Source organism: Pseudophryne corroboree, chromosome 2, assembly GCF_028390025.1.
Source record: "Pseudophryne corroboree isolate aPseCor3 chromosome 2, aPseCor3.hap2, whole genome shotgun sequence".
Classification (NCBI taxonomy): Eukaryota; Metazoa; Chordata; class Amphibia; order Anura; family Myobatrachidae; genus Pseudophryne; species Pseudophryne corroboree.
The window spans coordinates 191,121,502-191,145,474 of record NC_086445.1 but is presented as its reverse complement, the minus strand read 5'-3'; the positions used below and the strand labels follow the sequence as shown (position 1 = coordinate 191,145,474).

Sequence of the window (23,973 nt, the reverse complement as noted above, 5' to 3'; positions counted from 1 at the left end):
GTAAGGCATATTCTAGGTATTGTGTAGAGATGCATACAGTTGTGTCCCCATACAAGTAGCGTCTTTATGCCATAATGCAGCTGAGGCATTCGGAGAGGAGTAGCGTTATGTATTTTTCTTTACGTTTGCGCCTCATATGCTTTGCAGAATTAGTGAAAATCCACTCACAGTGGAGTAGAGGCTGCGACATTGGTTTTACACGCATACAAAGTCATAGATTAAGAACAACGGAACTTGGTGTGAGGAAAAGCCCTTCCTGTACAATACTCAGTGGCACATCTATGTACAAATGTTGCAAACCACAGTTGTCTGAACACATTAGCAATATAGCTTTGTTGCTTCCAGTAGTTTTATTTAGCACATTTTGAGCAAAAATACATTCAGGGAAGCACATTATGCTCCGAGAGGGGCTGTTTGTGTGACTGAAGCCACTGTGAAAGGACACATCTGTATGTGTCTGAGAAAGACATTCTATTTACAGGTGGTCCCGAGCAGGATGGTGACTGTCACCAGCCATAGTGAACCATTTGTGATGGCGAATGTACTGCTATTTAGAAGTGGTTTCTCCTTTGCTTGTGCGTACTTTAAGTTTTTGTGTGTTTTAGCAATAAATAAAAATCTGCAAGAGATGGAGAGAGATACAGTATCTGCTAATGTATATTTTGCAAACAAAACGATGGTTAAAAGCATGGCTCTAATTGTATGTGAGGATTTCCTGGCTCACTGGGTGGTCTTCAGTTTGCCGGCTGTTGGGATCCCGGCGCACAGTATACCGACCCCAGGATCATGACACCTGGCATACCGACACCTTTTCTCCCTCTTGGGGGTCCACGACCCCCCTTGAGGGAGAATAGATAGCGTAGCGCGCCGCTGTGCCCGCAGCCTGGCGAGCCCACAAGGGGCACATTTACGCTCGCCCACCTGTCGGTATGCCGGCTTCATTCTGTAGAGCTATTTATAATGCAGCTTCTTAGAAAGAGACCTGTACTGTATGCATACCAGAAGGACACACACCAAGTGACTAGTACTTTCAGGAAAGACACGCTCCTGGGACCTCTAATGGAAATACCCCCCATGCTCGTTACAGATTGTTTGAGCCTGTGAGGATTTGGCCTGTGTAAATAGAAAGTCATTCTGAAGAAGTGATTTGTATTTTATTTATGATACAAGATATTTTCCTTTTATTACACTTGACACATTTTTAATCTTTTTGAGAATAAATATTCAGTGAATCGCTATCACCATTTCATTTTAGACTGTGAAACGTTAGGAGTTTTGAGATGTTTCTTTATATAGTCCCCTTCTCCTCTTGTGACACTTTATATAGGTGGTTCAGTGGTATTGTATTGCAGTATACAATGGTACATCATATATTAGGAAGATCCTCAGGTAAGTAGGTTCTATGATGGTTACTTCAACATTTCACTTGTTACTTCTGGACTGATTGACAGGCTCACATCATGCATACCCATCCAAAGCAGCTGCATACGGTCTAAAAAGCCTAAGGACTGAGACGCTCCCAATCCTGCGTCCTTCTCCATCTTCCACCTCTGACGGTGTCTAGTGCAGGACGGGGTAACGGGTTACAGTGACTGGTGAGATTCCTATACAGGTAATGTCACCGCCATAGCCAAATAAATAATTGGATTATCACATCTCCCAACACAAGCAATATCTGAGTAATAATCTCATTTACACCACTCCTAGGAGGAACCAGGTGGGCTTCTTTGTTCTAGACAAGGCTAAAAGTTTTGTCTGCGGTATATGCACATGAGATACTAATAGCATTTTGTGAGCAGTAATGTTGCTGCAGGTCCGCTCTAAGTACTGCTGCACTGCTATTCCTGCCACTCCTGAGTGCTGTCCGTACAAGTGATGGATGGCCTTTGGTGCAGTGTGCTGGTCAAAGGCAATCAGCAGTCCCTGCTAACTTAATTCACTGCTTCATAATCTGCCATGGGTCCACATGGAATTGACTTAACCCTGTACAAGCTGCCAAGCGTCTTTAACCCCCTCTTCAAAACAATCATTGTACTTGTTGCCATGGTAATGTTCTCAATCTGGTACAGAGAAATGACAAAAATAATATTCATATTACTATTTTACTGGAATTAGGAGAAACGGTGTCGAGAGAGCCGTACAGTGTTAACAAGGAAGTGGCCTGTGTCCAGAGAATGGAGAACGTTGCAGCTGTGCAATACTTTGTGTTCCTTATTATGGGGGTTACACTGTATTTCCTTAATATAGTGTGACACTTACATTTTATTTCTTTTCTTTTCCTAAAAATTAAATGCAATTTTTTTTTTTTTTTTATTCTTTTGTAGGATGTGATTAGTCTGCAGTATATCCGAAATACATAGGTAAGGTGACAGTCTTTTTACTTAGTTGTTTTTTCTTCCCCAAGCTAGAATCGGGTGACTACATAAGCCTATGAGAATGATCTGGACACACAACTGATGATATCCTAAAACAAAAGTTGCAGCACAAATCTATTATGTATTATAAAATGCTTGGAGCCACATGGCTGATCTGGGAACTGGTTACTGACAATGCAATCATTTATCGATTTTTCTCGGTTTCATTTGATCACATTCTCACGGACCTGTGACAGAGCAGCTGGAGGCTAGTGCAGCTCCCTTATATAATATTAATAATTAAGGAGGATGACTTGGTGAGACAGGTTGTAAAATATGAAAACTGGTGCTCGGGTAATTACAAAAACCAATGCTGTAACCTGTAGCAACCACTGGAATGTTTCCCATCACTTTCTGCCTAGCATATTGCATCATGGCTCTGTTTAATACAAAATCATTTATATAGTTGCATGGCCTCCATCTGTCTAGCAGTAGATCTTTGTCCAGCAGCGTTTGCACACAAGATTGCCCTCACAGTCCTTCCCACTTGTAGCTGGTATTTGTGATGGCAGTTATGCCATGTCATTGGTCATAGCCAATATGGATAATAAGACAGGATGGGAGAGGGATGGCAGGGACATGCTAAATAACGTCACATTTATATACAATGCTGTGTATAGTACTAAACTCTCCATGTGATGAAACCTGTTCAGGACAGAGTCTGCAATAGCTATAAGAATGCACTAGCCTTTGCATACTTCAAACTCATAGCATTAGTTATTTGCCCTCTGTATATTCTAAGGTATATATGTTGTGTTATATTACATATGCAGTCGCTTATTGTGCTATAAAAACAGTAAAAAAAAAATTAGAAAGTGTCTTTGTACCTGACCACCTGTGCAGGGTCTAACAGTTATACCCATGCCTTACACACAACAGTAAATGTACACCTTGCAAGTGAGAAAATGAAGCGCAGGCCTAGCAGAAAGTTTAGGGGGGTATATTTACAACTCTCTGTTAGCCGAGTGCCAGTTTGTGTGACTTGAACCGGGTTAAGGGGGATATTCAATTTGGCCCGAAGAGACATCGGGAGTAAAAACCCCCTGATGTTTCTTCGGGTGCTGCGGTCGGGCTATTTAATTAGCTCGGCCGGTAAAACCTGCTTTTTCATCCGTAAACACACAGGTTCAGTGAAACCTGTGTGTTTTCGGGTGAAATAGCCCCGTTTTCGGATGGCGAAGCAAACCCTCCGATAAGCCGCGGCACGCGCCGGCTTATCAGGGCCAATTAAATAGCCCCCGGCGGCGATACTTATCAACTGCCAGCTTTGGGCCAAATTGAATAACCCCCTTAGTATGAAATATCTACAGTCAAAATCCCGACAACCCTTGCCCGCCATTTAAAATACTGACATTTAAAAAACTGACATTTAGGGGGGAATTCAAATGTTTGAAAAGTCGGTGGGTGTCTGTATTTTCCTGTCTATTAAATAGGAAAAAACAGACACCCAACTGACTTTTCAAACAATTGAATATCCCCCTTAAAATGTCGACAGGTCAAAAAGTCGACACAAAGTTTTCATTCTTTTTTGTATGTAGGTTGACATAGGTCGACATGGACACAGTATAAGTGTACTGCGCCCCCTCTCACGGCTCGCTGCGCTCGCCATGCTTTGGGCACTCTATTATAGTCTCCCTCCAGGTTCAATGAAAAAATCATGAAAAACCCATGTCGACTTTGACCTGTCAGTATTTTGACCATGTTGGGATATTGACCCTTGGTCAATGGTTGTCGGGATTTTGACCGTCGGGAATTTGATAGTAGGTAAATTGACCGCATCCCGTTGAACCCATGTCTAGAGGAACACACACGTTCTAATTGTATAACAAGCATCATGGCAGCTGCTGTGCTGGTAAACCTCACTGAGTTGTGTGGCGCATACTGAGGTTCCCACTTATTTTTGGACGGTGTATTGGCAATTGATTTTTTGACTTGAAATGCATTAATGTTTTTACAGCCAATAATAGGATATAAGGTTGGGTAGTGATGATCTAAATGTATTAATGGCGAACTAGTCTATCAGCGACAATCCCATGAGATGCATCTGTTCAGTGTGCCCACACAGGAACTCCCCTGACCATCTCCTAAAGTTGCCATCTAGAATCGTCTGTTTCATGGACAGAGCAATCCGGCTACACATGGAGCAAACCCTCCGCTCTCCTATCCTCCGTCAAAGTTCATATGCATGGTGGAGCACATGCACAGTCTGTTGCTTTGTACATATACATAATTGTGTTATGTTATGCTTTTACATTTATAGCATTATGACACATTTTTTCAAAGATATTGGATAGGATTATCCAGCAAATATCTGATTTCTCCGGCAGGGTCCACAGGATAACAATGGGATATGTTGAAGCGACAGCGGATTTGCACCAATCGGTCAAAGCTTTTCCGACCTCCCAGCATGCAACAGGCCCGTCCATATATCCCCGCCTCCATGCTCGGGCAAATCAGTATTTTGTTTGGTGCGGCATGAGCCCGGACCATAGTCAGAAGGCTGCTGGTTTAGCAGCCCTAAGCTTTCTTATTTTATTTTTATAGTCCTTACTATTTTTTTTTGGAGTGATCTTTCTAAACAGCGTCTTATACGTACCTTAGAGTCGCTCCAACAACTCTCTGCCTGGTCGCAACAACGCTTACCCACGAGTACAGTGCTGTTTCGGCAGTTATCCATTTCTATTTGTTGTTCTAATCTTAAAGCGGTAGGGAAATCATATACATTCTATGAATGACCAGTTCAAAAACAGGTGAGCGGCACCTTTTGCAGGTGGCACAGCTGACTCAGCACTTACATGTCGTTGCTGGGTCGTGGGATTAATAATAAAGAAATATTCTAGTAACATTGAACAATTCCATGCCTAGGGTTCTAACACTGCAAATGTGTCACAGCTACAACTTGGCACGATGGAAGGTCTGCAGACGGGACAAACCTGCCTGAATAATGTTGACGGAGCAGCAAGCTTCCACCTCGCTAGCTAATGCTATTAAATGTCTGTTTGTAAATGCACAGCTTGGCAGAGCGATGCATGTTTGGAGAGATGAGATATGCGAGTTTAATATGCAGCCACTCTGTGTAAACAAAGCCCCCAAATAAATGTAATTCGGGCTGCATTCTAAGCACTTGATCTGAAAATAAGAGAGAATTCTGGGATGTGCCAGTAACGCAGAGAGCGGAGCGGCTGGCAGCTGGTTTCAGGAGCCTTGCTTAGCATGCATCTCACCTCCTCTCTGACTCGTTTGGAAGCAATGTCTCTACAGAAGGAGTGTGCACTGAATTTCATAGGTATGGGGTGAAATTCAGGTCACAGGCAGCTATTCCTCCTCTTTGCCAGAGGAGACTGTAATGCTCTGTTCTCTGATATTTAGCAAAAATCTAGCACAGTATATAGCCGTTAACTGCTTAGGTACCAGCGGAGATGCTCTGCCTAGAAACCTCTCATTGCAATAATACCCAGCATATTAATAATTCTGCAATCATTTTATATTCGTACATATTTAAAAAAAGAGGATGTATTACACTTTAGTGACACAATCATGTAGGTGTATGTTCATACTGCCGGGTAATATAAAGGCCGTAGAACTATACTGAATGTTATATTAATGCTACAGTCTCTTATGCAATAATATAACATGTAGCCATGTCATGTTGCTGCACAAAAGTCATCGATTTCAATAGGTCTGTAATCTTTCAAGCCAGTATGTTTCCATTAAAAAGGCTTTTTATTAGCGGGACTTCCAAATCTCATTCATTTGGCCCCTGGATCTTGTCAACGGCATAGAAGAATAAAATCAGTATAATTAATGGCGCAGCGCTCGACAGATGTCTCTTTAGCAGGTGAAACAATTAAAGCTACGCCAGTCTCTCGCAGTGATGGGTTTAACGGAAAGGTCTGTCCTGCGAAGCAGATCCTACAGGCCCGTGGTAGCGAGGGGTTAATCTGGCGCTGGTATAAAATGCAATCACAGATGAAGGCGCAGAGCTGGCAGTTGCGGGTTGGCCTGCAATCTGTACCGCAGCTCGTTACATGTTTACAATTAACAGCCAAGCTGTCTCTGCTAATGAGTATGCAAATTCCAGAACAACACAGATTAACTGTGTGCTTTCCACAGGTCTTATGTGCTGCTGAGCCGGATTTATAGAGGGTAATGTAGGAAGGAATTAAAACATTTTATTGTACTTAAGTGCAGACACTATACCTGGTGTTATGAGAGTCTGGTGTTATAAAGGGGGTGGTATAATGAAGCAGGATAGTGCATTTTCCTCCTAGAAACCTGTCTGTGTTTGCCATTGAGCCAGTTATAATTACCGAGCATACGAACAGGTATGTTGAAATTTAATGTCATTTGAATTTTTAATAACCATAGATAAAAGAGAACCTCTAAATTCACCTTGACTCTACGGGGTAATCTAATTCCATGCGACATGCCACTGGATATCATTGCAATTTCAGGCAGCGCATATTGCGTTGCTTGCGGCACACAATCTAAGCTAATTTTGCCTCGCACCTCCGTGGAGTGTGAGGGGACAATAAATGAGAATACTGCTCACAAGTGCTTTCACCCGACTAGTACGATACTTTGGTCCATCATACTCCGTTGAATTCGCCGCACATTGCCTGGGTTTCATCCAAGTTCATTGCTTTTGGACATGTGAAATTCAAATTTTAAACTGCAGCAATACCACATTGATTTCATGTGTGCTGTTCCCACCTTGGTGTTGACATGTAGGCATGCTGTGATGTGTTCTTTGTAATAATGCATATTTCTTGTATCCTGTTTCATGTGTTCTCTGTGGTTAACCTTTAGTACTTCCTGTAGATTATAAACTTGCGAGCAGGACCCTCTAACCTCTCTGCCCGTTATTATCCAGTCCTTATTAATTAATTTTTTTGTTCCCAATTGAAAAGTGCCATAAAACATGCTGGTGCCATGTAAATAAATGTATTTATTAACAGTTTCTTATATAGCGCAGCATATTCTGTGGCGTAAATGATAACTAACTACTTCCACTCAATAATACGCATAATACTGATGGAGGTATAAATTACACTTAAGGGCTTATTTCCTAACATTGAATTTAGGTGTGCAATTTGCACAGAAAAATCCGCAATCCACTTATATCTTGCCCGTCAAATTATTCAATGAAAGCAATTTCTGAAGATATTCGTATGGATTGTGATGATCCCAACGACTTTGAACTTTGTGGATGATTATACCAGATCAAAATACTAAAATGTGTGTGTGTATGTGTGTATGTATGTATGTATGTATATGTATATATATATATATATATATATAATATATATATATATATATATATATATATATATATATATATATATATATATATATATATAATGTATATATATCTTTAAGTGAAGGCCAAATCAGGGATTTCAATTCCACTGCGCAGTCACATAGACATGCCAGATGACGCAGAAGCGTTCCGTTCAGTATTTTTCGGGGAAAGAGAAATTTGCTCGGTTGTATTCCCTATTTTATTTTTATTTTTTCATTTATTTTGTAAAGTGCAGGGATATGTGTTTTGTTTTGTTTTGTTTTTTCTTACCATGTGTCTGCGATAGGGAAACATAAAATTCTTATTGCGAAGATCTGAGTTTTAATGTTAAATTTGCCACTGAGCCCTTAAGATGTGTTTAATAAAGAATTTTGTTGCACGGATTTGTTTAACTGTGTGAATCTGTATTCTGTAAAACATATTTACTAAACTGTGTAAACTGCTAATTAGAGAATGATAATAAGTCACATTTTTTATCATGGCAACATGTCTTGCAATTGTTTATAATTAAGTTAATGATTGGAATCTAGTTTTCTCTCTTCCAGTGAGTTATTTTACCCATTTAAGACCATGCATGAGCTGTAACAATGGATTCCCTTTCTCTGGACCTCTGTCTAGGGGGTCAAATTATTAAAGATCGATTTTGGTTGAATTTATCAATATCAATGGTGTGTTGCATGTCCTATAATCACGATGATGTTCAGCAAACAAATCTTTAATAAATTTACCCACAATGATTTATAACGAAGGGTGGTAACCAAATAGCGCAGTGATTTTCCGCAGCTAATGGATTCGCCGGGGGCTATCCAGTTAATCCCGATACCTGCCACTCATCAGGTATTATCAATCATGTGCCTCAGGCACGCGAAGCATAATCCCCGAAAAGCAGACCTTAGAGCCACGATAACACGTGTTCGGGAACTTATGCTGTCTCCCATGTGTTCTTGTCCAAAAACGGTACATTTTTCGGTTGAAAAAAGCTGGCAATAATTGGACAGCCTATAGTGACCATCAGGCTAAATTCACGATATTCCCAATTTTGTTTGCAGTCAAAAATATAACGTGGCTAATAGGATACCCCCCCGAAATGGAAAAAAATTACAATAGAGCACATTAAGGGCTCTGGTTACCACAAGCTACCATTTTAAAATAATTAACATTTTTAAGTACCAGTAAGCGTGAAATTATTTTGGTGATTTTTCATCTAAAAGAAGTTGCATGTGAAATTCTTCATATGTGTGTTTTTTTTCAGTGTAAAGTGATTGTGGTCCTGATTTAGAGTGTGACGCAGTCCCTGCGGCTGCGCAAGGCCTTGCGCTGGTATATGCAGTTTTCCTGTGCCGTTGCCTGATGGGCAGTAGCGTTGGGGTGGAGGGATGGCTGTGTTCCTAGAATGGGGACCTGTCACTCCCATTGTCTAGGAGGAGAGAGCCAAGAGTTGCATGTCACCACGCAGACTTCCTGGCCTCATAGCCCCAGCTTCAGTTGCCCATCTGAGGCTTACTCTGCATCAAAAACATAGCACAGAGGTTTAGTATTACAGCAAGAAGAAAACAAACCGAAAAACTATGAACTTAATACAGGGTTTGTGCAGTCATTTTGGGTAATAAATTCCACAGGTTACATAACCCACTTATGAAAGGTACCAGACGAGGCAGCCATTTTGGGTGCACTACGTAGGTTATCCTGGGTGGAATAAGCAATGCCTAGTAGAGATGACACAAAATGGGGAAGTTGTAGTATACTAAAGCTAGAAACAACCCTGACACAACCATCAGTTCCAGGTATTTTTCAACCTACCCACAGGCGTACCCGGTGAGTCAGCCATCTTGGGCGCAATACAAGTGTCTACTGTATGTCTGAAATGTGTGTAATATGATATGCACTGAAAGGATAAATTCAGTTGTTGTGCTTCCTGCCCAGTAAAGAGCCATCCTGTGCAGCCATGTGGGGCGCACTGCGTAGGTTACCTCTGGCAAGGTGTGCAATTAGTAGATGTATATACCATTCAGGTGGTGGAGATGAAAAATAAAATAGAAAGCCAGGAAACAGCAGTAGTAAAACAATGGTGACAGCACTATAAAAATTGTGGTAAAGCTTAAAAAAAAAAGCCTAGTGTCTTCCTTGCTCGAGTGTAACGTCTTGTCACATCAAGCAGTTTGTGGAGTAACTGGACCGTGGAATGAGACTGTCTCCGAACCCAGTCTCTGAACTACATGTACATGGTAATAAAATAATAACCAAGGTGACATAAGTAAACATGAGTGAAGACACATATTTGAAGGAGGGGGGGGGGGATGAGTAATACTACATAATGATCCTGAGCTGCAGTGTCTGAAAAGTTACTTCATTTGAGATTCTAGAGTGGTCCAAATCCAGTTCAGACTCTGGTTCTAAAGCCAGGTACACACTAGAGGATATTGTGGACGATGTGCCTGATTCCGACACATCATTCACGATATCATCAAGTGTGTATGCGTTATGACGCTGACGATGCATGTTGCATGTGAAGGTCATGGTTACAAAACTCCTTCCTACTCACTGAAATGGAACAATACAATTAGTACAAAGAAGTCACCAGTGTTTCTTTATTTATTGGATGTATACCTCAGTCACTGCATTAAATAAGCACATAAATATCTGCATATTCTAGGTTTGTGTTCCATGAACAGTGCATCCAGAAAGTATTCACAGTGCTTGACTTTTTCCACGCCCTTATGTTATATTACAGCCTTATTCCAAAATGGAATAAATTCATTTTTCCCATCCAAATTCTACACACAATATCCCATAATGACAACGTGAAAAAAGTGTTTTTGAGATTTTTGCAAATTTATTAAAAATAAAAAACTAAGAAATCACGTGTACATAAGTATTCACAGCCTTTGCCATGAAGCTCAAAATTGAGCTCAGGTGCATCCTGTTTCCACTGATCATCCTTGAGATGTTCCTACAGCTTAATTGGAGTCCACCTGTGGTAAATTCAAAAGGCACATGATTTGAAAAGGCACACACCTGTCTATATAAGGTCCCACACTTCACAGTGCATGTCTGAGCACAAACCAAGCATGAAGTCAAAGGAATTGTCTGTAGACCTCCAAGACAGGATTGTACTGAGGCACAAATCTAGGGAAGGGTGCAGAAAAATATCTGCTGCTTTGAAGGTCCCAATGAGCACAGTGGCCTCCATCATCTGTAAATGGAAGAAGTTCTGAACCACCAGGACTCTTCCTAGAGCTGGCCGGCCATCTACACTGAGCGATTTGGGGGAATAGGTGTCTAGTCAGGGAGGTGACCAAGAACCCGATGGTCACTCTGTCAGAGCTACAGCATTTCTCTGTGGAGAGAGGAGAACCTTCCAGAAGGACAACCATCTCTGCAGCAATCCACCAATCAGGCCTGTTTGGTAGAGTGGCCAGACGGAAGCCCAAATTCTCTGGACTGATGAGACAAAGATTGAACTCTTTGGCGTGAATACCAGGCGTCGTGTTCGGAGGAAACCAGGCACCTCTCATCACCATGCCAGTACCATCCATACAGTGAAGCATGGTGGTGGCAGCACCATGTAGGGATGTTTTTCAGTGGCAGGAACTGGGAGACTAGTCGGGACAGAGGGAAATATGAATGCAGCAATGTACAGAGACATCCTGGATGAAAACCTGCTCCAGAGTGCTCTTGACCTCAAACTGGGGCGACGGTTTATCTTTCAGCAGAACAACGACCCTAAGCACACAGCCAAGATATCAAAGGAGTGGCTTCAGGACAACTCTGAATGTCCTTGAGTGGCCCAGCCAGAGCCCAGACTTGAATCCGATTGAACATCTCTGGAGAGATCTGAAAATGGCTGTGCACCGACGCTTCCCATCCAACCTGAAGGAGCTTGAGAGGTGCTGTAAAGAGAAATGGGTGAAACTGCCCAAAGATAGGTGTGCCAAGCTTGTGGCATCATATTTAAAAAGACTTGAGGCTGTAATTGCTGCCAAAGATGTAACAGGCTGTAACATAACAAAATGTGGTAAAAGTGAAGCGCTGTGAATACTTTCCGGATGCACTGTAAATTAGTAATGACTGAAAAAATGCACCATTGGCCCTCTACAAGGATATTTTACATGGTCTTGGGTGCATTTCATCTCTCAGTTAAAAAGCATTCTGTTATGCTGTTTCTTGTCTATAGGAAACTGTATAATTGTAAATGCATTAATAGCCATAAAATATACTAAGTTAGAGAAGGTGTCTGTATCTGACCTGTGAAATAGAAACAAATTGCATTACATGGGGTGTTTGGTGACTATTTTCTATTCCGACCATTAGAGGCGTTGCAGGACCAGTGGAGCACAGGTAAAAGGCATTTTATATGACTAGATTCCACCCAAAACTGAGTTTTGCGTTTATGGACCTAATTCTCCTTTTAATATAATTAACATTTTCTGGTCCATCCATGTTACATAATAATGTAGTGTGCATTAGTTCATGTAGTACTGATAGTGGTGTTCTTGGGTGCACATTACAGCAGCAAAGTGTGCTTGGAATTTATGTAAAAAAACTGGTAACTAAGAAACATTCACAGACCACTGAGACCACTATGCTTACAAATACTGTACATAGTACACTCAACCAGAACATCCCTCAAACTGTTCTGATAAAAACATTAAAACCCCTGATAAGTCTGGAATGAAAATACAGGTTGAGTATCTCATGTCCAAATATTCCAAAATATGGAATTTTTTAATTGAGACTGAGATAGTGAAACCTTTGTTTTTTGATGACTCAATGTACACAAACTTTGTTTAATACACAAGGTTATTAAAACTATTGTATTAAATGACCTTCAGGCTGCATGTATAAGGTTTATATGAAACCTAAATGAATTGTGTGTATGTACACAAACTTTTGTTTAATGCACAACGTTATTATAAATATTGGCTAAAATGACCTTCAGGCTGTGTATAAGGTGTATATGAAACATAAATGCATTCTGTGCTTAGACTTGGGTCCCATCACTATGATATCTCATTATGGTATGCAGTTATTATTCCAAAATACAGAAAAATCCGATATCCAAAATACTTCTGGTCCCAAGCGTTTTACTCAACCAGTAGTATAAGGGAGTATAAAGGATACTCAACCTGATACAACCTGTAGTATAAGGGATACTCAACCTGTAGTATAAGAACAATACCTAAATGAGGATGAGTAAGAAATTGAGTGAAACCATCTATATTAAGTTTATGTATCTACATGTGGATTAACCCATTTTGTCCTGAGAGTGCAACTTATCATGGTCCAGTGGAGGTGGGGGTCACTGGTTCCTAGTGATTTGATAGGCTGCTGTCATGTGCAGTAATCAGTACAACAAGTAAGGTTACAGTCATGGGAGGGCCACCTCTACTCACTGTGTCACCTCTGCACCTCCTTCATCAACATTGTCTGCTTGTGCTCTCTTTTATGTGTGAGTTTGTATTTTATGTGATTGTAATTCTGACTGTAGAATTGCAGTTTCTTGGTGCCTTACAGATAAACAGTGATGAATATAGAATCAGTCCCCGCAGTTTTATATGCAAGTTGGCCATAATTGTACCCGCATTGCGTATAACCTGCTCCTATCAATGCATTTAGTGCCACGGCTGCCATCATTATACATGCACACTTGCACCAACCCTGTCCTTGCTGTCAAAGATCTGTCTGAAACCAAGAGTATTTACTTGTGCACACAACTCTGCACAGCCAGCAATTCCATCAGCCGGGAAAAACACCATAATAGCATGGCAAATTTTTCTGCCTATTCCTAATCTCACCATAGCAGATGGGTATCACACAATATAGAAACAGGTTGTTTAATGACACAACATATTCAATATACATATTTTCCTTCCATCTCTGTAAGTCTACGCCATATAAAACCTACCAATTCTAGACCGGTTACTGGATTCCTCACCATCTCTTGTTGGTTGCAGATTAGCTCTCAATGGAGAGGCCCAGGTTCCATTGATATAACCTCTCTGATTTCTACCTATGTGGGAATGCCCCATTGCAGTCAGATTACGCATACTTGGTCACAAGGGAAGATGTGCCCAAAATGCATATGACTGTGTCACCTGTAAGCAAAAATGAGCAGGATGCAATTGTGTTCAATTCAGCCTCAGCCCCAAATAAATAAATTCATAAATATATTTCTCATATGTCCTAGAGCAGGGATGGGGAACCTCAGGCCCGCGGGCCGTATAAGGCCCGCAAAGCCACTTGATCTGGCCCGGCCAGGCTCACCTAACTGAGGGAGATGCCGGGTGCCCGCTGAGATTTAGTTACCAGCAGGCACCCAGCTCCTTCCCCTCAGCAGCAGCCGGAGGCAGGAGCTCACTCCTGAGCTCCGGCTGTGTGCGGCTGTGCAGCGTATTTGGGGAGACGTCATGACGTCTCTCCCATAGTTCCGATTGGCGGGCAGCCAGGCAGAGGGCAGCGGTCCGGAAGCAGGAGCAGGGCTGGTGAGTATTGTGGGTTTTTTTTCCTTTTAATGTGTGTGTGTGTGTAAGCGGCGCTACTTGGGGGCATATCTAATGGGGCATAACAACTGACGGGGCATATCTGATGGGGCATAACAACTGACTGGGGGCATATCTAATGGGGCATATCAAGTGACTGGGGGCATATGTATTGGGGCATAACTACTAACTGGGGGCATAACTACTGGGAGCAGGCTAATTTTTAAGTTGATAATTTTTGTATGGCCCCCAAAGGATTTTCTAAATCTCCAAATGGCCCTTTGTAGAAAAAAGGTTCCCCACCCCTGTCCTAGAGGATGCTGGGGTCACATCAAGAACCATGGGGGGGGGGGTATAGACGGGATCCGCAGGAGACATGGGCACTTTAAGACTTTCAAAGGGTGTGAACTGGCTCCTCCCTCTATGCCCCTCCTCCAGACCCCAGTTTAGAATCTGTGCCTAGTGAGACTGGATGCACTCTGAGGAGCTCTACTGAGTTTCTCTGAAAAAGACTTATGTTAGGTTTTTTATTTTCAGGGAGTACTGCTGGCAACAGTCTCCCTGCTTCATGGGACTTAGGGGAGAGAAGTCAGACCTACTTCTGTGAGTTTAAAGGCTCTGCTTCTTTGGCTACAGGACACCATTCGCTCCTGAGGGTCTGATCGCTAGGTACGCCTAGATACTCGTTCCCAGGGCCCGCTATCAGCTCGCCGTCACCCCCCTTGCAGAGCCAGAAGACAGGTGGGTAGAAGAAGAAAAGAAGACTTCAGTGACGACTTCTGAGGTACCGCAGCGCTCGCACGCTGCGCGCCATGCTCCCACACAGCGGCACTACAGGGCGCGGGGGGGGGGGCGCCCTGTGCAGCATATATGACCTCTATAAGTAACTGGCAAGAGCGGACATAGTGCCAGGGCACTGTCCGGACCCCCGCCAGTATAAAAAATTTATTTGAAAAGAGCGGGTCTGAAGCACGCCATTACGGGGACGGAGCTTAGCCCTCACAGCACACAGCCTGGCACCATTTTCTCTACACAAGGCTGCAGAGACGCTGGTCCTTCCTCACACTGCTGCATAAGTATCAGGTTGAAAAACGGGAGGGGGGGGGGCACAGTTATTTTGGTGCATTATATGTTAATTATAAAAGCGCTGCAGGTCTGGGGCATTTTCAGTGGTGTTTCAGACCAGAATTGAGCGCTGGGGTGTGAGCTGGCAATAACTCCCTCTGTGTCCCTCTGACAGGCTTTACTGTGGGTCTGTCCCCTATAGGCCCAGTGTGTCTGTGTGTGTTGGGTGCACATGTGTCGGCATGTCTGAGGCGGAGTGCTCTTCCCAGGAGGAGACTATGTTAGGGACACAAACGGCTGTGGGAGTGACCCTGTCGGCACCGCCGACACCTGTTTGGGTGAATGTTTTGGGTGCTTTGAATGCTAATGTGGCTCTGATAAATAAGAGATTGGATAAATCTGAGCCTCTGTACATGATTGTGGCAATAAAAGATGTATTATATATCACTGAGGACCCTACTGTTCCTGATACTAGGGTCTGTATGTATAAAGGAATGAAACCTGAGGTAACGTTTCCTCCCTCTCATGAACTGAACACGCTTTGTGAAAAGGTTTGGGAAAATCCTGAAAAAGTTTCAGATTCTCAAAAGGATTCAAGTGGTGTATCCGTTTCCCTCTGGGGATAGGGAAAAATCGGAGTCACCCCCCATTGTGGACAAAGCTCTATCACAGCTGTCCAAAAAGGTGGCTCTTCCGTCCCCTGACACGGCAGCCCTAAAGGATCCTGCGGATCGTAGGCAGGAAAATACATTGAAATCCATTTATGTCACCCCAGGTACGCTACTCAGACCAGCCATTGCATCTGCGTGGGTGAGTAGCGCTATCGAAAAATGTGCAGATAACTTGTCATCTGAAATAGATACCCTGGATAGGGATAGCATTCTTTTGACACTAGGTTATATCAGGGACGCTGCAGTCTACCTAAAGGAAGCTGCGAGGGATATTGTCCTCTTGGGATCAAGGGCCAATGCCATGGCAGTCTCAGCTAGGAGAGCATTGTGGAATCATCAATGGAATGCTGATTCTAAGAAAACTATGGAGTCTCTACCGTATAAAGGTGGTGTATTGTTTGGTGATGGCCTCGCTGATTTGGTATCTATGGCTACCGCGGGTAAGTCATCATTTTTACCTTATGTGCCTGCACCACAAAGAAAGCAAACCACTATCAGATGCAGTCCTTTCAGCCCAATAAATACAAAAAAGGCCGAGGGTCTTCCTTCCTTGCTACCAGAGGAAAGGGAAAAGGTAAACGATCACCGGCCGTGGCCGGTTCCCGGGAGCAGAAGTCCTCCCCGGCTTCTGCCAAATCCACCGCATGACGCTGGGGCTCCTCTGCGGGAGTCCGCACCGGTGGGAGCACGTCTCAAGCTCTTCAGTCAGTTCTGGGCTCGTTGGGCCCTGGACCCATGGGTTTTAGAAATAGTGTCCCAGGGGTACAAACTGGAGTTTCAAGACGTTCCCCCTCACCGATTTTTCAAATCGGCCTTACCAGCTTCTCCTCCAGACAGGGAGGTGGTATGCGCCGCAATACAAAAATTGTGTCACAATCAAGTCATTGTCAGGGTTCCCCCGTCGCAACAGGGAGAAGGGTTATATTCGAGCCTGTTCGTGGTCCCGAAGCCAGACGGCTCAGTCAGACCAATCCTGAACCTCAAATCCCTAAATTTCCACCTAAGAAAATTAAAATTCAAGATGGAATCTCTCCGGGCAGTGATCTCCAGTCTGGAGGAGGGGGATTTTATGGTGTCGGTAGACATAAAGGATGCCTACTTACATGTTCCCATTTATCCTCCACATCAGGCTTACCTGAGGTTTGCAGTTCAGGATTGTCATTACCAATTTCAGACGTTTGACGTTTGGTCTGTTCACGGCTCCGAGGATTTTCACCAAAGTAATGGCCGAAATTATGGTTCTCCTGCGCAAGCAAGGAGTCACAATTATCCCGTACTTGTACGATCTCCTGATAAAGGCGAGATCCAGGGACCAATTACTGCAGAACATTACGCTCTCCCTGACAATTCTGCAGCAACATGGTTGGCTCCTAAACTTGCCAAAATCACAGTTGGTTCCAACGAGACGGCTGTCGTTTTTGGGAATGATTCTGGACACAGAATTACAGAGAGTTTTTCTTCCAGTGGCTAAGGCTCTGGAAATTCAGAACCTGGTCAAACAAATTCTGAAACCAGCAAAAGTATCGATCCATCAATGCACTTGCTGGGGAATATGGTGGCGGCCTACGAGGCCATTCAGTTTGGCAGATTCCATGCCAGAGTGTTTCAGTGGGACCTGTTGGACAAGTGGTCCGGGTCCCATCTGCACATGCACCGAAGGATAATCCTGTCTTCCAAGACCAGAATCTCACTCCTGTGGTGGCTGCACAGCTCTCACCTCCTAGAGGGACGCAGGTTCGAGATCCAGGACTGGATCTTAGTGACCACGGATGCGAGTCTCTGAGGCTGAAGGGGCAGTCACAAAGGGGGAAAGCTTCCAGGGAAGATGGTCAAGCCAGGAAATTTGTCTACACATAAACGTTCTGGAGTTAAGGGCCATTTACAACGGACTTCTGCAAGCGGAACATCTTCTTCGCAATCGTCCCGTCTTGATTCAGTCGGACAACATAACAGCAGTAGCGTACATAAACCGCCAGGGCGGAACAAAGAGCAGAGCGGGAATGGCAGAGGCCACAAAGGTTCTCCGCTGGGCGGAAAGGCATACAAGCGCTCTGTCAGCGATCTTCATTCCAGGAGTGGACAACTGGGAAGCAGACTTCCTCAGCAGGCACGATTCCATCCAGGAGAGGGGGGTCTTCATCAAGAGGTCTTTGCAGAAGTGACAAGCCTTTGGGGAATTCCTCAAATAGACATGATGGCGTCTCGCCTCAACAAGAAACTTCAGACATATTGTTTCAGGTCGAGAGACCCTCAAGCAGTAGCAGTGGACGCCCTAGTGACACCGTGGGTTTCAGTCGGTGTATGTGTTTCCTCCGCTTCCACCCGTTCCAAAAGTAATAAAAATCATAAGAAGTACAAAGGTTCAAGCGATCCTCATTGTTCCAGACTGGCCAAGGAGGGCTTGGTATCCAGATCTTCAGGAATTACTTATAGGAGATCCCTGGCCTCTTCCTCTGAGGGAGGATCTGTCACAGCAGGGGCCGTGCGTGTTCCAAGACTTACCGCGACTTTGTTTGACGGCTTGGCGTTTGAATGCCGGATCCTAGCCCGAAAGAGTATTCCCAAGGAAGTCATCCCCACTCTTATTCAGGCCAGGAAAGGAGTAACGTCTAAACATCACCGTATTTGGAGTAAATACATGTCTTGTTGTGAATCCAGGAAGGCTCCTACGGAAGAATTTCAGTTAGGACGTTTTCTCCATTTTCTACAAGCTGATGTGGATGCAGGCCTAAAGTTGGGCTCAATTAAAGTACAAATTTCAGCCATATCGGTTTTCTTCCAAAAACAATTGGCCTTCCTTCCAGAAGTTCAGACTTTTGTGAAAGGCGTGTTGCACATCCAACCTCCCTTTGTGCCCCCAGTGGCACCGTGGGATCTTAACGTGGTGTTGCAATTCCTTCAATCTCATTGGTTTGACCTCTACAGAAGGTAGAGTTGTAATTCCTCAATTGGAAAGTGGTCATGCTGTTGGCCTTGGCATCTGCATGGCGGGTGTCTGAATTAGCGGCCTTGTCTCACAAGAGCCCTTATTTGATCTTCCATGAAGATAGAGCAGAGTTGAGGACTCGTCAGCAATTTCTGCCGAAAGTGATTTCGTCGTTCCACTTGAACCAATATATTGTGGTGCCAGTGGCTACTGACGCCTTGCTGGAATCGAAGTTTCTTGATGTAGTCAGAGCTTTGAAAATTAATGTCGCCAGAACGGCTCAGTTTAGGAAACGGAGGCTCTGTTTGTCCTGTATGCTCACAACAAGATTGGGGGTCCTGCTTCCAAGCAGACTATTGCGCGCTGGATCTGTCATACGATTCAGCATGCTCATTCTACGGCTGGATTGCCATTACCGAAATCGGTGAAGGCCCATTCTACCAGAAAGGTGGGCTCGTCCTGGGCGGCTGCCCAGGGGGTCTCGGCATTACAACTTTGCCGAGCGGCTACTTGGTCGGGTTCAAACACCTTTGTGAAGTTCTACAAGTTTGATACCCTGGCTGATGAGGACCTCATGTTTGGTCAATCGGTGCTGCCGAGTCATCTGCACTCTCCCGCCCGTTCTAGAGCTTTGGTATAAACCCATGGTTCTTGATGTGACCCCAGCATCCTCTAGGACGTATGAGAAAATAGGATTTCTCTGACGTCCTAGTGGATGCTGGGAACTCCGTAAGGACCATGGGGAATAGCGGCTCCGCAGGAGACTGGGCACAAAAGTAAAGCTTTAGGACTACCTGGTGTGCACTGGCTCCTCCCCCTATGACCCTCCTCCAAGCCTCAGTTAGATTTTTGTGCCCGGCCGAGAAGGGTGCACACTAGGGGCTCTCCTGAGCTTCTTAGTGAAAGTTTAGTTTTAGGTTTTTTATTTTCAGTGAGACCTGCTGGCAACAGGCTCACTGCATCGAGGGACTAAGGGGAGAAGAAGCGAACTCACCTGCGTGCAGAGTGGATTGGGCTTCTTAGGCTACTGGACACCATTAGCTCCAGAGGGACCGAACACAGGCCCAGCCTCGGAGCTCGGTCCCAGAGCCGCGCCGCCGGCCCCCTTACAGAGCCAGAAGCAAGAAGAGGTCCAGAAAATCGGCGGCAGAAGACATCCTGTCTTCACCAAGGTAGCGCACAGCACTGCAGCTGTGCGCCATTGCTCCTCAGCACACTTCACACTTCGGTCACTGAGGGTGCAGGGCGCTAGGGGGGGGCGCCCTGAGCAGCAATAAAAACACCTTGGCTGGCGAAAATACATCACATATAGCCCCCAGGGCTATATGGATGAATTTTAACCCCTGCCAGATTCCACAGAAAAACGGGAGAAAAGGCCGCCGAGAAGGGGGCGGAGCCTATCTCCTCAGCACACTGGCGCCATTTTCTCTCACAGCTCCGTTGGAGGGAAGCTCCCTGGCTCTCCCCTGCAGTTACTACACTACAGAAAGGGGTTAAAAAAGAGAGGGGGGCACTAATTAGGCGCAGTATAACAATACAGCAGCTATAAGGGGAAAAACACTTATATAAGGTTATCCCTGTATATATATATATAGCGCTCTGGTGTGTGCTGGCATACTCTCCCTCTGTCTCCCCAAAGGGCTAGTGGGGTCCTGTCCTCTATCAGAGCATTCCCTGTGTGTGTGCTGTGTGTCGGTACGTTGTGTCGACATGTATGAGGAGGAAAATGAGGTGGAGGCGGAGCAATTGCCTGTAACAGAGATGTCACCCCCTAGGGAGTCGACACCTGAGTGGATGAGCTTATGGAAGGAATTATGTGAAAGTGTCAGCTCTTTACAAAAGATTGATGACATGAGACAGCCGGCGACTCAGCCTGTGCCTGTCCAGGTGTCTCAAAAGCCATCTGGGGCTCTAAAACGCCCGTTACCGCAGATGGCAGATACAGACGCCGACACGGATACTGACTCCAGTGTCGACGATTAAGAGACGAATGTGACTTCCAGTAGGGCCACACGTTACATGATTGAGGCTATGGTAAATGTTTTTACACATTTCTGATAATACCAGTACCACTAAAAAGGGTATTAGGTTGGGTGAGAAAAAACTGCCTGTAGTTTTTCCTGCATCTGAGGAAGTAAATGAAGTGTGTGATGATGCGTGGGTTTCCCCCGATAAAAACTGTTAATTCCTAAAAAGTTATTAGCATCATACCCCTTCCCGCCAGAGGATAGGGCACGTTGGGAAACACCCCTTAGGGTGAATAAAGCGCTCACACGCTTGTCTAAACAGGTGGCACTACCGTCCCCGGATACGGCCGCCCTTAAGCAACCTGCTGACAGAAAGCAGTAAAATATCCTAAAATGTATATACACTCACACGGGTGTGATACTGCGACCAGCAATCGCCTCAGCCTGGATGTGCAGTGCTGGGGTGGCTTGGTCGGATTCCCTGACTGACAATATTGATACCCTAGATAGGGACAGTATATTACTAACTATAGAGCATTTAAAAGATGCATTTCTATATATGCGTGATGCACAGAGGGATATTTGCCGACTGGCATCAAGAGTAAGTGCGCTGTCCATTTCTGCCAGAAGAGGGTTATGGACAAGACAGTGGTCAGGTGATGATGATTCCAAAAGGCATATGGAAGTATCGCCTTATAAAAGGGAGGAGTTATTTGGGGTAGGTCTAACAGACCTGGTGGCCACTGGAAAATCCACATTTTTACCCCAGGTAGCTTCTCAACCTAAGAAGACGCCGTATTATCAGGCGCAGTCCTTTCGGCCCCATAAGGGCAAGCGGGCAAAAGGCGCCTCATTTCTGCCCCGTGGCAGAGGGAGAGAAAAAAGGCTGCAGCAAACAGCCAATTCCCAGGAACAAAAGCCCTCTCCCGCCTCCGCAAAGTCCTCAGCATGACGCTGGGGCTTTACAAGCGGTCTCGGGCACGGTGGGGGCCCGTCTCAAGAAATTCGAGACGTCTCCCCCTCGCCGTTTCATAAAGTCTGCTTTACCGATGTCTCCCTCAGACAGGGAGACAGTATTGCAAGCCATTCACAGGCTGTATTCCCAGCAGGTGATAATCAAGGTACCCCTCCTGCAACAGGGAAAGGGGTACTATTCCACACTATTGTGGTACCGAAGCCGGACGGCTCGGTAAGACCATTTTTAAATCTAAAATCCTTGAACACTTACATACAAAGGTTCAAATTCAAGATGGAGTCACTCAGAGCAGTGATTGCAAACCTGGAAGAAGGGGACTATATGGTCTCTCTGGACATCAAAGATGCTTACCTACATGTCCCAATTTACCCTTCTCCAAGGGTACCTCAGGTTTGTGGTACAGAACTGTCACTATCAGTTTCAGACGCTGCCGATTGGATTGTCCACGGCACCCCGGGTCTTTACCAAGGTAATGGCCGAAATGATGATACTCCTTCGAAAGAAGGGAATTTTAGTTATCCCTTACTTGGACGATCTCCTGATAAGGGCAAGATCCAGGGAACAGTTGGAAGTCGGGGTAGCACTATCTCAGATAGTGCTGCGGCAGCACGGTTGGATTCTCAATATTCCAAAATCGCAGCTGATCCCGACGACACGCCTTCTATTCCTAGGGATGATCCTGGACACAGTCCGGAAAAAGGTGTTTTCTCCCGGAGGAGAAAGCCAGGGGGTTATCCGAACTAGTCAGAAACCTCCTAAAACCAGGCCAAGTGTCAATGGAGCACAAGGGTCCTGGGAAAAATGGTGGCTTCCTACGAAGAAATTCCATTCGGCAGATTCCACGCAAGAACTTTCCAGTGGGACCTGCTGGACAAATGGTCCGGTTCGCATCTTCAGATGCATCAGCGGATAACCCTGTCACCAAAGACAAGGGTGTCTCTCCTGTGGTGGTTGCAGAGTGCTCATCTTCTAGAGGGCCGCAGATTCGGCATTCAGGACTGGGTCCTGGTGACCACGGATGCCAGCCTGAGAGGCTGGTGAGCAGTTACACAGGGAAAAAATTTCCAGGGCTTGTGGTCAAGCCTGGAGACATCACTTCACATAAATATTTTGGAGCTAAGGGCCATTTACAATGCCCTAAGCCAAGCAATACCTCTGCTTCAAGGTCAGCCGGTGCTGATCCTGTCGGACAATATCACGGCAGTCGCCCACGTAAACAGACAGGGCGGCACAAGAAGCAGGAGGGCAATGGCAGAAGCTGCAAGGATTTTTCGCTGGGCGGAAAATCATGTGATAGCACTGTCAGCAGTGTTCATTCCGGGAGTGGACAACTGGGAAGCAGACTTCCTCAGCAGGCACGACCTCCACCCGGGAGAGTGGGGACTTCACCCAGAAGTCTTCCACATGATTGTAAACCATTGGGAAAAACCAAAGGTGGACATGATGGCGTCCCGCCTAAACAAAAAATTGGACAGGTATTGCGCCAGGTCAAAGGACCCTCAGGCAATAGCTGTGGACGCTCTGGTAACACCGTGGGTGTACCAGTCGGTGTATGTGTTCCCTCCTCTTCCTCTCATACCAAAAGTACTGAGAATTTTAAGAAGGAGGGGAGTAAGAACTATACTCGTGGCTCCGGATTGGCCAAGAAGGACTTGGTACCCGAAACTTCAAGAGATGCTCACGGAGGACCCGTGGCCTCTACCTCTAAGAAGGGACCTGCTCCAGCAAGGACCCTGTCTATTCCAAGACTTTGAACGCCGGATCCTGAAGGAAAAAGGCATTCCGGATGAAGTCATCCCTACCCTGGTCAAGCCAGGAAGGATGTAACCGCAAAGCATTATCACCGCATTTGGCGAAAATATGTTGCGTGGTGCGAGGCCAGTAAGGCCCCGATGGAGGAATTTCAACTAGGTCGATTCCTGCATTTCCTGTAAACAGGAGTGTCTATGGGCCTAAAATTGGGGTCCATTAAGGTTCAAATTTCGGCCCTGTCGATTTTCTTCCAGAAAGAACTGGCTTCAGTTCCTGAAGTTCAGACGTTTGTCAAGGGGGTACTGCATATACAGCCTCCTTTTGTGCCTCCAGTGGCACCTTGGGATCTCAATGTAGTTTTGGGGTTCCTAAAATCACATTGGTTGAACCACTCACCACTGTGGACTTAAAATATCTCACA

The 23,973-nt window shown here is 44.9% G+C and overlaps 1 long non-coding RNA gene across 1 annotated transcript in view; it reads right to left on the bottom strand.

Annotated features, from left to right (window-relative positions):
• Window positions 1–1,055: 1,055 nt before the first annotated feature.
• LOC135050635 (uncharacterized) overlaps window positions 1,056–23,973 on the bottom strand; it is a 54,178-nt gene continuing 31,260 nt past the window's right edge. Inside the window, exon 3 of the long non-coding RNA XR_010241709.1 lies at window positions 1,056–2,060. This is a non-coding gene — a long non-coding RNA (uncharacterized LOC135050635). The remainder of the gene's footprint in view (window positions 2,061–23,973) is intronic.